Here is a 16,545-nt window from a genome sequence, read left to right as displayed (position 1 = left end):
AGCTTGATGTCATAGGCATTTCCAATGTGCGTATTCTTTAGTTAAAGGCTAAAACAAAATGAGCTTTCTATAACAATAGTAATCCGATAATTAAAAACAGTGGTGATTTTTAAAAACAATAGTTATCTGAGAATTAAAAACAGTAATGAATTAGGTGTCACTTACTTTTCTATAAAGATGGAGTCATTAATGTTAAGCTAGTCTTTTCCTCTGTCAAAATATTAAATCATGATATGCAACATCACAACTCCCATTTTAAAATTTAAAAAAAAAATAAGTTGTATTCTTAGTCACTCAAGAACAAATTTGTTATAGTGAATACAAATGAAATAGGACTGGATATGTACAGTAGATGACTAAGCACTTGTCATGTAAAATTAATTGTATTAAGGTTAATTTTACATTCATTATATTCATTTTGTGCTTACTAAATTCATTTATATTCTTTAAATACAGAATGATATATTTTATTTTCACAAATTATTGACTGTAATGCAGAAGCATACAGATGATTCAGATTCACTAAGGAAGGCTCCAGAATGCTGTAACATTTCCTTTAGTTTGTATTAGAGCAGGATGCAGGGTTTGTTGCCCTGTTACCTCTGTAATGAATATTGTGATTGTGTCTACATTAGAAGATTCATGACTGAATTATTAATGAATTGGAGACAGGTGGTAACTACAAGTTTTATATTGAAATACCCTTTCTCCATCCCAAGAAAACATAATTGATTTCTAAATCATTCTTTTGTTGTTGTTGTTGTTGTTGTTTGTTGTTGTTGTTGTGTTTTTTTTTTGAGACGGAGTTTTGCTCTTGTTACCCAGGCTGGAGTGCAATGGCACGATCTTGCCTCACCGCAACCTCTGCCTCCTGTGTTCAAGCAATTCTGCTGCCTCAGCCTCCCGAGTAGCTGAGACTACAGGCGTGCACCACCATGCCCAGTTAATTTTTTTTTCCTTTTTTTTTTGTATTTTTAGTAGAGACAGGGTTTCACCATGTTGACCAGAATGGTCTCGATCTCTTGACCTTGTGATCCACCTGCCTCGGCCTCCCAAAGTGCTGGGATTACAGGCGTGAGCCACCGCGCCCAGACTAAATCATTCTTAATTTCCATCTCCAGCATTCTTGTTCTTAAGAAATAAAAACACTAAAGATAGAGAAGTGAATAGAGAATGGAAGACAGTTGAGAACACGTAACTAACATAACCAATATTAAAGTATCATCAGGGAATTTCTAGGAGAGTGAAGATATTAAGAAATGCAAATGCTAACTTCATGCTCTTCATTTTCCACAGGATCATAGGTATAAAAGAGGAGAGAGGCAGAGGACTCTCCTGTGGAGTCTAACGAGCAAAGACATTGTCCACACTTCATTTTTGACACAGCCCTGCTTATCTTTTTCCAGTGCTTATTCACAGAGCATTGCCTAGTAATAAAGAGAGATCACTCTGGGAGATGAAAATACCCATGCTATTTTTTGAGCTTATTGTCACTAACAGGCAATCGTGATAAGGTTTCCTGGATGAATTTTCACCCATACCTTCTGCTAAGATAAACAGCATCTGTCAGCTCAGTTTGGGTCTGGCCGACTAGTTTTCTTTTTGGCCATACTGAGTGGTGAGATACAGAGACACTGAGGGGCTTGGTGTGTCCTGGCCTCAGATGAGAGAGAAGAGGAGGCACGGCTAGCATTGCCTTACTTCCAAAGTTTAATAAGAAACCTGAAGCTGTTTAACGTTTTCCGCTATGTAAATATCAAGGCGGGTAAAAAGAACTATTGTGCGGTATGTATAAGATAAGCAAGTCTGCTCTGGTGTTTACTTTTCAAAGATATTTTTGAAGAAAAGGTGAATACAATTTAGTTAAGTTTTTTTGTTTGTTTGTTTTGTTTTGTTTTTCTGAGGGAAACTTATTTAGGTAAATATAATCTATCATAGACCAGGCTCAACTATTTAATTATAAGTTCTAAATATATAGCCATTATTTACTGTCCTTGCAACAATATAAAGTTTAACCACTAAAAATGAATATCACATCAGTAAATGTTGGTATATGGTCACATTATATACAACACATATACTAGTAAAGAAATCCTGAACTATATTTGCGATAGAAGAAAATATAAAAATTGTACATCAGTAAAGACTGAATCATACAATATGTGTTTTTCATAACTTTTTTCATGTAGAATAATGTTTCTAATGTTCAGCTCTGTTGTATATATATGTGTATATGTACTCACATGTACGCGTATTTCATTTCCTTGTATTGCTAAATAATATTCCATTGTAAGGATATACTATGTTTTATTTATCCATTCATTAGGTTATAAAAATGTGGGTTATTTCCAGAACTGGAGATCATCGTGTATAATGCTACTGGGTACATTTTTGTTTTGACATATATTTTCATTTCTCTTGAGTGTACATCTGGAATTGGAATTTCTCTTGAGTATATACCTGGAATTAGGATTTCTAAGTCACATGGTTACTTTACTTTGAACATTTTGAGGAAGTGCCAAACTATATTATAAAGAAGTGTCACGAGATTCTTGGGATGTTGTTTCACAGGCAGAAACTTCTGGGACTGGTGGTGCCTTTTGCCTGAGTATTGCTCATACCTGGTGGACTCCTTCGGCTCACTCGACCCAGCAGGCTGCACTCAGCTCACACTAACAGCCCAGATCCCACATCTGCCGAGGGTGAGCCAGGCGTGGAGCAGCGAGAGGTGTGTGGGTGAGTGTGGGGTCCGGCTGCTGCTCACAGCCAGGCACACTGGCTGCTGTAGTGGGGTGGTCAGTTCCAGGTGCTGGCACAGGAGCTGGCTCTGTGTGAGGTTGTGGCTGGACCAGAGGTATTGCACGTGGCTTCCACTGCAGGCACTGGGCCCCGCATAGGGATGAGGGTAATGTGGTGGTGACCAGAAGTTTGGAGACTCCAAGAACCTCAGAGCCCCAAAGAGGGTGTCGGTGTCGTAGCCCTGGCTGGGAGATGCCCTAGGTTGAGACTCCCTGAAAGACTGAAGCTCTTCTCTCCTTGTCACCCACATGTCGCAAGCAAGGGATCGTGTTTCAGCCCTGTATGTGTTACAACTCTTCTAGTCCCACCATTTGGCAGGTCCTGAGTTCTTGTCCTACGTCCAGGAAGAATGAGGTACATGGACAACTGGAGGGTGAGCAAGGCTGAGCAAAGCTTCAATGAGTAGCAGAATGGCTCTACTAAGGTGGGCAGCTCCTTTCTGCAGACAGCACGTCTGGTTGACTGTCCAGCTCTCAACAGAGCAGAGGCCTGCAGTGGGTAGCTCCTTCCTGCTTCTTCCAGCAGCTGGTAGCCCTGACATCTGTTCAAGTCTGGCTGAATCTGGGTTTTTTATGGGCTCACAATGGAGAAAATGTGTGGTAATTGGTCTGTGGTCAGCCATGGGTGGGCCGGAAAAAGCATCTAATTTCTCACTCCAGCTGCCAACTCCACCCAGAGCTGACACCTGGCTCGCAGGCTTCAGGCTGTTCCCGGTTGGAAGGCAGGGTTTCACTGGAGTGCCGTCTGTTTCTGCTCAGGAGCCTGCCTGCCACCATCAACATGCTGTCTAGGGCACCCAAGCCTCTCTCCGAGCAATGCCTGCAGGCCCCCAGTGAGCCACCTTCAGCACCCCTGGCCTCCCTCCCTGAGCTCACAGGTGGCCAAAGCTTTAGAGACAGGCTGAGGCGGTGGGGGACTGGTGTGTCAGCACCACCATGAAGGCACAAACACCAGGTTACGTTGTGACAGCGCCTTAGCTCAGGAACAACTTTGCTCTGCACCTGAGCAGGCACTGGGAGCAGGAGCAGGCACTTCCTAGCCTTTAGGGGCAAGGAGGTTTCCCAGGCCCGAGAGCTCAGGGATGTCTAGGTCCAGAGCTGCCGCTAGGTGGCTGCAGCCGTGCCCAGGAGTTGGGGATCCTGCCCCTTTAACTTGGTAGGAGGTGAGGCTCTCACCTGTTCCCAGCCCCTTCCTGCTCCGCTCTGTGGAAGCCACAGCCTCCTCTGCTGCATCTGGGGTCCCTGCAGTGGCTGCTCCAGATGGGCCACCATCACACCATCAGAAGGTGTATTATTTTACACTCCCACTAGCAATGTATGAAAGTTGTGATTTCTTTGTGTCCTCGTCTTTATTTATGTCTTTTGATTACACCTTAGTGGGTCTGAAGTGATATCTCATTGAAGTTTAATTTGCATTTCTCTGATGGCTAATGATGTTGAACAACTTTTCATGTGCTTATTGGCCATTTATATACTTTAGAATGCAGATGATGTGGTGATAGATGCAGCAAACCACCATGGCATGTGTATACCTATGTAACAAACCTCTGCATTCTGTACATGCACTCCAGCCCTAAAAGTATAAATAAATAAATAAATAAATAAATAAATAAATAAGGAAAAAAACAGAAAAAAAAAAAACCAGAAAAATGTTTTTCCCCATTCTATGGGTTATCCTTTGACATTACTGATGGTGTCATTTCAAGTACAAAAATTTTCATTTTGACAAAACCTAATTTCTTCTTTTTTTTAATTTTGCAGGTAATTTTGATGCCATATCTCCTAAACCTGTGCCTGACACAATATCACAAAATCTTATAACACTTCTATGAGTTTTTATATTTGTGGCACTTACATTGATGTCTATCTTCAATTTGACTTAATTTTTGTGTATGTTATGAGATAGGGGTCTAACAATTTTTTACATGTGATATTGAGATGACCCAACATCATTTGGTAAAAGACTTTTCTTATTCCATTGACTTGTGTGTGGCAACTTTATAAAAAAAAACTGATGGACCGAGAATATGAAGGTTTATTTCTGGAGGGTCAAATTTGATCCCATTGTTTATAGTTTACATTGTTTACAATTCTATCTGTTCTATCTATCCATTGTTTCTATTATTTTCTATATAATCTAGTCTATTGTTTGCATTATTTGTTTACAATTGTATCCATTGGTTACCATTTATATGATTTACAATTCTATATTATTATTTACAGGTATATTCTCATATCCTCAGCAACCTTTCTTCAATACTATAGTTTTGTCATCAGTTTTGAAATCAGAAAGTGTAAGTCTTCCAACTTTGTTCTTATTCAAGCTTGCTTGGGTTACTCTGGGAATCACATATTCTTGTCTTCCAAGTGACAAGATCCACTTGTCAAAATTTGCAAATAATAATAATAACAATAATGAAATGCTAGTAGGAATTTCAAATAAGAGACATTTAATCTGTAGATTAGATTGAGGAGTATTATTATCTGAACAGTATTATCTTCCAATCCATGAATAGGAATGCCCTTCCATAAACTTAGAAATACTTTAACAATGTTTTATAGTTTTTAGAATACAAGTTTTGCACTTCTTTGATTAAACTTATTCCTGTTTCATTCTTTATGACTGTTTTAAATCAAATTGTTTTATTGATTTTAATTTTGGATTGTTTGAGTGTATAAAAATTCAATTGATTATTTTATATTGTGTTTGTACCTATCAGTCTAGATAAAATCATTTATTGGTTACAACGGTTTTATGGCAGAGTCCCTAGAACCTTTGATATATGAGATGATGTCATCTAAAAGTACAGTGTTGCATTCTCCTTTCCAACTTAGATGTTCCTGATTTCATTTGTTTACCTATTAGTCCTTGCTAGAACCTCTAGGAAAATGTTGAATAGAAGTGGTGAATGTCCATATTTGTCTCATTCTTGATCTCACTGCAAAATAATTTAGGCTTTTACAATTAACTATCATGTTAGTTGGGGTTGTTGTAGATGTTACCATTATGTGAGATTTTCCTCTATTCGTAGTCATGTTTTAATCATGAAGAGGTGTTAGCTTGTGTTAAAGTCTTTTCCTGCATGCATTGGAATCATCATAGATTTTTTTCCTTTTGATTTTATTGATATTGCATATTATATTATTAAAATTCAGACATTGAAACACCTTATAATTTTTAGCTAAATTTCATTTCTTATATAATCCTTCTTTTATGTTGCTACATTGGAATTGCTAGTTGTCAAGCATTTTTGTATCCTTTTTATTATAGATATTGATCTGATGAATTTTTTTCCTGCATTTACATCGGGATTTGGTAGGTGGATAATATTGGACATATAAAATGAGTTAAAATTTGTTTCTTACATGTGTGAAAGATTTTATGAAATATTATTCTTAATTCTTGTTTAAATATTTGATAGAATTCACCAAAGGAGCCATCTGGGCTTGGAAATTCTTTTTTTGGGAAGTTTTTTATTTGTTTGTTTCATTTTTTTTGTTTGTTTTAAATTAATAGACTTATAAAGAAAATGTGTTACCTATACACTACGGAATACTATGCAGCCATAAAAAGACAAGATCATCCAGGGACAAAATGCAACTGGAGGCTATTATCCTTAGCAAACTAAGGCAGGAACATAAAACTAAACACCACATGTTCTCACTTACAAGTGGGAGGTAAATGATGAGAACACATGGACACATTGAGGGGAATGACACAGACTGGGGTCTTTTGGAGGGTGGATGGTGGCAGAAGGAAGAGGATCGGGAAAAATAACTAAAGTGTACCAGGCTTAATACCTGGGTGATGAACCAATCTGTAATAAACCCCCTGACACAGTTTACCTCTATAGCAAACCTGCATGTATACCCTTGAACTTGAAATAAAAGTTAAAAATGTACTAATTCAATTATTTTACATATAAAAATCTGTTCAGATTTTGTATTTTCTCTTTGTTTTCTAATTCTTCTTGAGTGTGTTTCAGTAGTTTGTGTATCTATTCTGTTTTCATACAGTTGTTGTTAGTATTTTCTTACAATTATTTTTATTTGAGTATAATCCTGTTGTGTCCTCCGTTTCATTCTATCTAAAGGTTGATCAATTTTGTTGACTGAATAAAAAAAAAAAAATGAAGTTTCATTGATTTTTTCTAGTGTTTTCCTATTATCCGCTTCACTAATTTCTGGTCTAATCTTTATTGTTTCACTGCTTTTGCATCCTTTATGTTACATGTTTAGGTAACATGCAAGCCAATTACCTTAAAGGATCTCACTCTTCTTTCTAGTTGATAAGGTGAAAGGTTAAGGTACTGACTTAAAAATTTTTCTGCTTTGACATAAAGTTGCTGCTATAAAATTCCCTTTAAAGATTGTTTACTGCATCCCATCAGTTTTGGTATTTTGTGTTTTTATTTTAATTTATCTCAGACTATGTTCTAATTTTCCTTGTGATTTCATCTCCTGAGTCATTGGTTATTATTTAGGAGTGTATTTTTTAGCTTCCACATATTGGTGAATTTTCTAAATTTATCTTTGTTACTGATTTCTAATTTCCTTACACTGTGCTCAGAGAACTTTCTTCGTATAAATTTATTAGGACTCACTTTAAGGCAGGTCATAAACAAAATACCACAGTAGGTAATTTATAAAAGAACAGAAATGTATTTTCTCACAGTCCCAGAGGCTGAGAAATTGAAGGTCTAGGAGCCAGCAGATTCGATTGTATGGTGAGGATTATTCTCTGCTTTTAGGAGAGTGCTTTGGATGCTGTTTCCTCTGAAGTTGGAAGAATACTGTGTCTTCACATAGCAGTAGGCAGAAGGGCAAAAGTGACAAACTCTCCATTAAGCCCTTTTCTAAGGCCACTCAATCCCACTCACGAGGGGGGAGCACTCATAGCTTAATTACTGCTTAAAAACTCACCTCTTAATACTATTATATTGGCAATATCTAAATTTAGGAGGGGTCACATTCAAACCATAACATAACCTGTCCCAGAGAATCTTTCCTAAGTCCTTGAGAAGAATGCATATTCTGCTGTTGTTGGGGCACTGTATGTCTATCAACAAAGATCAAAACCAAGAGATCTATTTTTTAACAAAGGAGAGACAGATCCAGAAAAAATAATTAGATTAAATTCAAGAGAAAGATACTGTGAAAAAAAGAAAACGTTATTAAATGTCTGAAAGGTTTTGAGGAACAAACGTTATGAATCTTGAATGCAATAATGGTTTTTAATGATACTGTCTGTGCTACTGAGCAGGATAATATGATGTCATTAATGATGATGATAGTTACTCTTCATACTAAAAATGTAGGTCGTCTGAATGGTTGTTCTGGAGGCTTCACTAGACCTTGAAACACTTTTAACAGTTTAATGGTAAAGTCACTGGAATTTCTTTTGACTGATTTGACTAGGATGGGATTGCTTAGTCAATAATTCCTGGCAATGCAGGGACTTACTCTAATCAGAGACTCCCTATCTGTTCCTATATAGGATGTCCCATGGCCACACAGCAGCGAATCAAAGGGTGTTAACCTTTCAAAATGTAGCAGGAAGAAGCATACATTCTTAACTACCAGGAAGCAGACTTATTGGCCTTCAGTATAAAATAAACTTTAATTCTTCCTACAGGTAGCAGGGTTATTTCAATATTGATTTCCTTAAGTCTTCTCGTGAAACAATTTGGTGTATTCAACTCAGTTGGAGATCACATTGATTCTCCTGGTCCTTGGGTATTCAATATCTATAACCCCTGGTGATGTGTTTTTTGTTTCTTTATTTGTCACTGTTTTAAAACTTCATTATAAGCATAAGATATTCCCTATCAAAATAATAAATGTGAATAAACACCTTGTTACTATAGCCTACTGTCCAGAAATTTTCATCTGGAATCACCAATTTTTGTCCAAATCCATGGCCTTCTTGGTCTGCACATATACTCTACTTGGCCCAGGCCCCAGACTCCCTAAACAGCACAGCCATTTCCTTACGATGAGACTGTTGGTGTGTAAGGTGGGAGGTGCAAGAATGTTTGGAAGAAGCTGCAAATGTAACATCTGAGCAACATAAGAAGCAAATCTCATTGTGAGCTTCCTTTGAACGCGGCTGTTTGAAATGCCAGGGAAATGTGACTGGCTGGCTGAAATTAAAATAATTATTGGATTTACTTATGCAAATGTGCTTTCTTTAAGGGCATGGAATATTGCTCCCAAATTTGTGTTTGTACATATGGGTTTTTATAGCACCCTGTAAGGTAACCTAGACAAGTGTATCTTGTAATACGCATTATGTGTGTTGCAGGTATATTATTTTGTTCTGGCTGCTATAACAGAATACCACAGACTGAGTGGCTCACTTGACAAAAATTAATGTTCTTGATGTTCTGGAGGAAGTTCAAGATCTGGAGAGTAGCAGGGTTGGTTCCTGGTGAGGCCTCTCTTCTTGGCTTAAAGACAGCTGCCTTCTCTCTGTGTCCTCATAAGGCCTATCCTCTGTGTGCTTGAAAAGAGACGAAAGAGCTTTGATGTCCCTTCCTCTTCTTAGAAGGATACCAGTTTTATCAGATTAAGGTCTCCCCCGCCTTCTGATATCATTGCATCTTAATTACCTCCTAAAAGTCTCTGTCTCTAAATACGATCCTACTGGAGGTTAGGGATTCAACATAGGAATTTTTGGAGACACATTTTACTCCATAAAAGTGTGTATAGATAGGAGGTTTTTAATCACATGCTACAGTGTTTCTAATGCCAAGGAAATATTCAGATTTGAATAAAATTTGGTGGAAGGAATAAAACAGATATAGAGAAAGAATAAAACCTCACCAATTTATACTAAGCAAGTTAGACACTTGCTTAAACTAGTAAATGTCTCAATTTAAATCATAAATATTATAAAAAGCATTTAACATTAAATTACATAATTGTAGTGCTATTAAAATTATACATGTAAAGTGAGTGTTGCAAACTTGAGTTCTTTTGTGGTGAAAAGCTGAATTTGAAGGAGCAGTATAATAGGCTGAAAATCAGTCGATGCAGAATCAGTGCAGGAAAAGAAAATGATTTTCACGTCAGAGGAAACTGATCCTTTTATTTTTGACTACATTAAGTCTAGAGGAATTGGAGAACCAAAGACAGATGGTCTTTAGTCTCCTGAATGGTCCTTGTGGTTGGATGGCTCTTGGTAGTAAGCTGGTTTATAAGACGAAGATGTGAAGCTTTTAAATTAATTTTTAATCAAAAAAAGTAATCCTTTTAATGAGCAAACATCCATTTTTGAAGTCGACTGGTGGATTCCCTGGACCCATCTAAATTTTCATGTAAAAATGTGCTCTGATGAAGTACTTTGCATTATGTGCTTGGCCCAACCTCTCCTTTCTGTGAGTCACTGAGAGCTTGCATCGTCGTGTGTTTGAGCTGATTCTCAGCTTCTAGTATGTTCACTGCAAATCTATAGCTACTAGGATTTAAAATGGCATTTGCATGTCAGGCATTAACAAACTAGATTGTATCCAGACTGGGAATTATTTTTTTAAAAATACATATGGAAAGTCTAACCTGAATTGCAAAAAGCAAAATTGGCAGACAATAGCTTTACATAAAAAAAGGACCAGTATTTGGAAGGAAGAACTGCTTCATAAGGCAGAACTGAGAACATGGAAATAAAGAGGAGGCCATTTTCAGCTCAATTAAAGAAGATCTTTCCAGTGTTAGAGGAGCTGTTCATTAATTTAATGATCTGCTTCATAAAGTGAAGAGTTCCTTGTGTGGGAGGTTCTCAAGCACCGGCAAGATGACAATTTGTTGGGGATATTTAGAAGAGACTCACAGAGGACTGGCGTTTAAGTTAATGGCTTTCAAGATTCATTTCTATTTATTCTGAGTACTCACAGTGACTCAAAGATGGCTAACATGTTACATGAAAATGGCCATAGGGAACTAACTAATCCAAACTTATTGAACACTCTGTGTTAAGAGATAGGAGTGAATGGTAGGGCATAAAGGACTATTTTATGGTTTCATTAATAGGTTAAATATAAAGAAATATTTGCAACTAACTTGAAGCTTGCAAAGAATGATTCATCTTTATGTATTTTAACATTCACTGCTCAAATTGATTCATAAGAGAGTTACACTTTTCTGAAGAAATATATAGTAAACAACGATAAACATCAGTGCAAACATTCTCCAAAACTTCTTAAATTCTGAAAAATGGACCCTGGATTAATGTATTTCCGTTGTATCCTTTACCTGGGAATTTTTACAAGCAGGAACATAGACTTATTTCTTTTTATATTTAGCACATAATAATGTCAGGTTTTTAATAATTGCTCAATAAATGTTATTTCAATTGAATGAAAATCATACAAAATCTATGTTGCTTCTATTACTGCTATAATTTATTTCACCGTACAACACATATCATTAACAACAAATAATGAAGTAGATTCATACATAGAAACATTGCACAGATAAACAGCAAAAATATGATGTATCATACAATGGCCAAAATTTAGACTGACCTTTGCCAATATCATTATTAATTTTTCAGGTACTGAAAATAGCTGCTGGCTACAGAAAATAATTTACTCTGAAACACAATGGGGGACATTTCAAAAAAAAATAAACAAAGGAGTGATTTTAGCTCAAAAACAAGCAAATAATAGTTCCTAGAAATTCAAAAGCAAGTATCTACAAGGGGAATTGTGTTTATTACTTATTTTCTGCTCATTTATATTTGGTTGAATTGTGTTTCTTAAAATGTGTATGTGTGCTAAAATCCATTGACTTAGTGGTAACGTTTCTTGCTTTTGTAAACTATCAAATAATTTAACTGTCCTTCCTACAGAACTCCTGCTGCATAAAGTGTGTTTTTTCTTCAGTTACCTTCACAATAGAATTTCAAGCTTGGGCATTTGCTGAATCCTCAGCACCCTTAGGATGAGTTATTTGGTTAGAACATCAAGCTACATTTTCAGACAAATATTTTTTAAAAAATCAATGACTGTGAATATTCTCCTATTTTTTATTGTTTATATTTTAATTAAAAAAAAACAGGCTATTATTGAAACAAGATGCTATATTAGGAAAAAGAAAAACAAATAGTTCATAAAATGTGGCTTAAAATAAATACCTGATTATTATTCAATGTTTTAAATGAAGTTCTGATGAGATGGGATAACTTTACGTAGAATCAATTTAAAAATGCATATAAACCTTCTATTCAAGAAGCAAAGATAAAGGCACATAAGCGAGGTTATTTTGTTTTATGAATACCCATTTTTGTTTTGTTTTGTTTTAATAGAGTCTCACTCCTGTTGCCGAGGCTGCAGTGCAATGGCGCTGTTCTGGGCTCACCGCAAACTCCGCCTCCTGGGTTCAAGTGCTTCTACTGCCTCAGCCTCTCCAGCAGCTGGAATTACAGGTGCTTGTCACACGCCCAGCTTTTTTTTTTTTTTTTTTTTTTTTTTTTTTTTGTATTTTTAGTAGAGACAGGGATTCACTATGTTGTTCAGGCTAGTCTTGAACTCCTGACCTCAGGTGATCCACCCGACTCGGCTCCCAAAGTGCTCTGATTACAGGCGTGAGCCACCGCGCCCGGCCCGGACACAGGAGGAAGATCACTTTGGCATCCTCCTGGTTACCTTTCTAGGTGCCCTCATTTTTTAGAGCTAAGTGGATCTGTAGTAGTCATACATCTAAATGCTGGCCAGAGTGGCCTGCACATATTCATGTACATACCACTAAAGAAATCAAAATAGTTGGATTTTTCATTGATGAGTGTATTAGTTTGATTGCACTACTGTCTTAGTTAATTTTGTGTTACAATAAAAAAATACTTGCAACTGGATCATTTACAAAGAAACAAAGTTTATTTGACTCCTGATTCTGCTGATTGCCAAGTTCGTGATTGGGCTTCTGCATCTAGTGAAGGCCTCTGACTCATACTTCCGCTCACAGGAGACAGTGAAAAGGAGCCAGCTTGTATAGAGATCACATAGTGAGAGAAGAAGGATGGTGGGGAGGTGCCAGGCTACTGAGCAAACTAACAGAGTGGGAATTCACCCCTAGAAGAAAGCACTAATCTGTTTTTGAGTGATCCACCTGCATTACACAGACACCTCCCACAGTGGAGCTCAAATTTCAACATGTAATTTGGAGGGGACGAATACCCAAATCACAGCAGCTACCTTAACAAAACACCAGAGACGATGTGGCTTAAACAATACAACTGTATTTTCTCACAGTTCTGGTGGAGAAGGTCTAGTTTCTCCTAAGGTCTCTCTCTTTCCTTTGCAGATGGCTGCCTCATCACTGTGGTCCTCGTGTGGTCTGTACTCCGCTCATGTGCCTCTCTGGTCTCTCTTTGTCAGCCTAAATTTCCTCTTTTTATAAGGATATCAGTCAGAATGGATTAGGGCCCACTCTAAAGGCATCATTTCATCTAATCACTTCTTTAAAAAGACTCTATCTCCAAATATAGTTATGTTCTAAGATACTGGGGATTAGAGTTTCAACATATAAGTCTGGAATTCAGCTTATAATAGTGAGCTACTATATTTATATAGGACAATCTAATTAATCATTATGTTTCATACATTAAAGGTAAAATCAGACATTTTTAGTTGAGAGCTAGTGGCAGTCTCTACAATTATGAAGAGAGCCAGAATAATATTTTAAGAGTACTCAACAGCGGTCAATTGAGAATTCAGAGAGAGGGGTTTCTAACCATTTTACATGCCATGAGTCAGACAAAATGTATCATAAAGAATGGGATTTCTATGTCACTTGACATTTTTAGATATTTTTTACCACTCTACTTGAATTAATTGTTTTATCAAATAAGAGAGAAAGATATAGAATCCTAGCTATTTTAATGCTCTCTGTCTTTTAAAGAATAACAATTCATATAAAGCTCTAAGACACCAAAGTCATTTTTTTTTGGAAGAGTGTAAGAATGGCTCGAGTGCAGACCATTGTTGAATTAAACCTTCTGTTGGTATGTCAGACATTCATCAGATTAGTATGTTGCATGTCACAAGGGTGTGTTTCCAAAAAATAAAACCTAAACAAGACAGAGGATCATTAAAAGATATTTCACATTTTAGAATCCAACATGCTCTATTCCAATTGCTAGCTGCTTTATTCTCTTTTGAATATCACAGGAATCTAGCAAATATGGGAACAGACCATTCATGTCATTTTTGGCTCACAGTAGGAATAGATGATAGAATATTAAAAGCAATGAGAAAAATTACACAACATGTCTCTTACAGGTATCTGTAAAAATGTCCATTGTCTTGTAGCAAACTCTATGTAAAATACAATGAATAGGAACAGACAATGAAGGTATGCGCTCATGGCTATGCCATTTTGGGAGGTAGAAAGCGGTTCTCAGCTGGAAACAAGTGTTCACTAGACCCTGCTTTCCCTCATACCACAGTTCTATTTCTTGCCTACCATTTAGGGCAGACATTTACATTCTCAAACATGTGGTATATGCCCTCTATTTCTGTTTTTTAAAAAACGAAAAGCAAACAAGCCTTTATTTTGCTCTGTCCTCCTACCAAAAAGACAAGTAAAAATTTTAAATTTATTTTTTTATGTTTTTGCTCACCTGTTTTCATTGTATTATTGTTTTCTATCATATTATTGTTTCTTTTATCTTTCTATTCTAGATTATTTTATTTCTTTTTGCTAGCTTTGTATTAAATACTTTCATCAATTAATTTGTGTTTTTCTTAGGTGTTTTAAGTACCTATTATGAAAGCAATATAGAATATTTAAAAATGATAAATCATTTTCTATTTCTCCATATTAATTGTCCTATTTGCGTACCTCGTTACTTTGCTTAGTGTTGTATGATCATACCTTTGTTGAACATATGTTGACGAAAACAGGCTGTTAATGCAGATTCTCTCTGACTTTACCAGGACTTAATTCCTGTTCAGAATGTACCAAGGAAACTTCACATTAAGACATGTAAGAAGATATAAATGAGATAGACAACCACTCCCTTCCTTGTCAAAATAATGAGTTTTATTCCCAAGATGTAATGCACGCTTTGGGGGTGCACAGAACTGGAGAAGTCAAATATACATGGTGTTTATATGAAAACACTCTACTGCTCATTAAAAAGTGGGGCAATCGGGCAGAGCTGTGTGCAGTGTTAATCCTCTAATCTCTGACCCTACTTAGTACACTTTCCTCACACTTGCTCTTTCTATGTGCTGAATAGGTTACAGTGAAAAAGGAGGTGTTGAGGGAGTATATAATGAAAAAATTGCTACCGTATGAAAAATCAACAGCCCACATATCCAACGCAACATCCTCTTCTGTAAGCTCCGCACTGCAGTGTCTGTCTTTAGGATTACATCTGCTGTTCATCATTCAGTAATCCATCTAAATCCTTGTCTGCTAATATCCAGCCTCCTTCCTCTAGCCAGTGCCTTCTGTAAAATTTTGCTTGTATTTCAATTATTTTGAAAATAGAGGACAGAAAATGTGAATATTCATTTTCTGTAGAGTAATAGTTACTACTTAACCCTTGGTCATCTGCACTCCATTCACAGCCTGATTTTACACTTTCTACTGAATCTAAGGCTATCATTCTACTTGATTTTTTTACCAAAGCATTAAGCAAGAAACAACTCTTATGTTTTCAAAATGTTCCCTACTACCATCTCTATCATTCTGGAACATATGGATGTGAGAATATGATTAATTTTCATGCACATCATCATTTACCAGAAAATGCGTTGCACTTCAGGTTGAACTTGATCAATGAGTCCCCTCTTCAAGTAAAGAATTAACTTTGAGGCAAGAATCTGTATTCTTTCGCTGAAACCTCCAAAAACATACTGCTGTAATTGTTATGTCACTTCTCTAAGGCAGAAGGCTGACACAGGGTGAGACACAGATATATTTATTGGTAAAAATACATCCTGAATTTTGACCTCTGATCTAATATTCAAAACACCCAAAAAACAGGTTGACAATTTAACACTTGAATGTAAAGGAAGATCCTGATAGTTTATTTTGAAGAAAATTACAATAGTTTTCTGTAAAAGGTTAAACAACTAATGTGGGATTACCTGGAGAGGACTAGTCTGTCATTCTGGGTGCCTAGGCGTGATGGCAAGATTCTGGAACTCTCTTCCTAAAGGAAATACTGAGAGTTGACAAAATCTGATAACACACATTAACATTCATAGTGAGCTCTCTTCTTTACTCATTCTTCAAAATAAAAATTCACAAGAATCACTTACTTGAGTAATTTTTGATATAAAATAAATAATCCAAGATAAAGAGAAAAGCAATCTGAAAGAGCATATATTTAAAAAACAAATAAAAACCAAAGCTCTTAGTAACTTCTTTAAACAGATATATTAAAGCTTATATCTATAAATCAGAATATGATATTATGGAAAAGGTTTAAAATAATCTGAATTTTAAAAATAATTAAGGTAATTAGAATTAATGGAATATCTCCCCAAATTTCCCCAGATCCCTTTCCCCCAAGAAAAGACTATAGATTTTATGTGTGTTCGTTTTAAGAAGAAAAATAGCATAAGGGTATAATCTATGAGATAGCATCTATGTATAATAGATTTCCAAAGAGAAAAATCTGAAAATGATAGCAAGAATGTTACATGTTAGTATGAGAAAAACTTTCTGAGCTAAAGGAAAATGTGAGGCTTCAAATTGATTGAACCTGATATAGAAATAAGGAAATAAATAACAGTAC

Source organism: Saimiri boliviensis, chromosome 1, assembly GCF_048565385.1.
Source record: "Saimiri boliviensis isolate mSaiBol1 chromosome 1, mSaiBol1.pri, whole genome shotgun sequence".
NCBI lineage: Eukaryota > Metazoa > Chordata > Mammalia > Primates > Cebidae > Saimiri > Saimiri boliviensis.
This window is presented reverse-complemented; position numbering follows the sequence as displayed.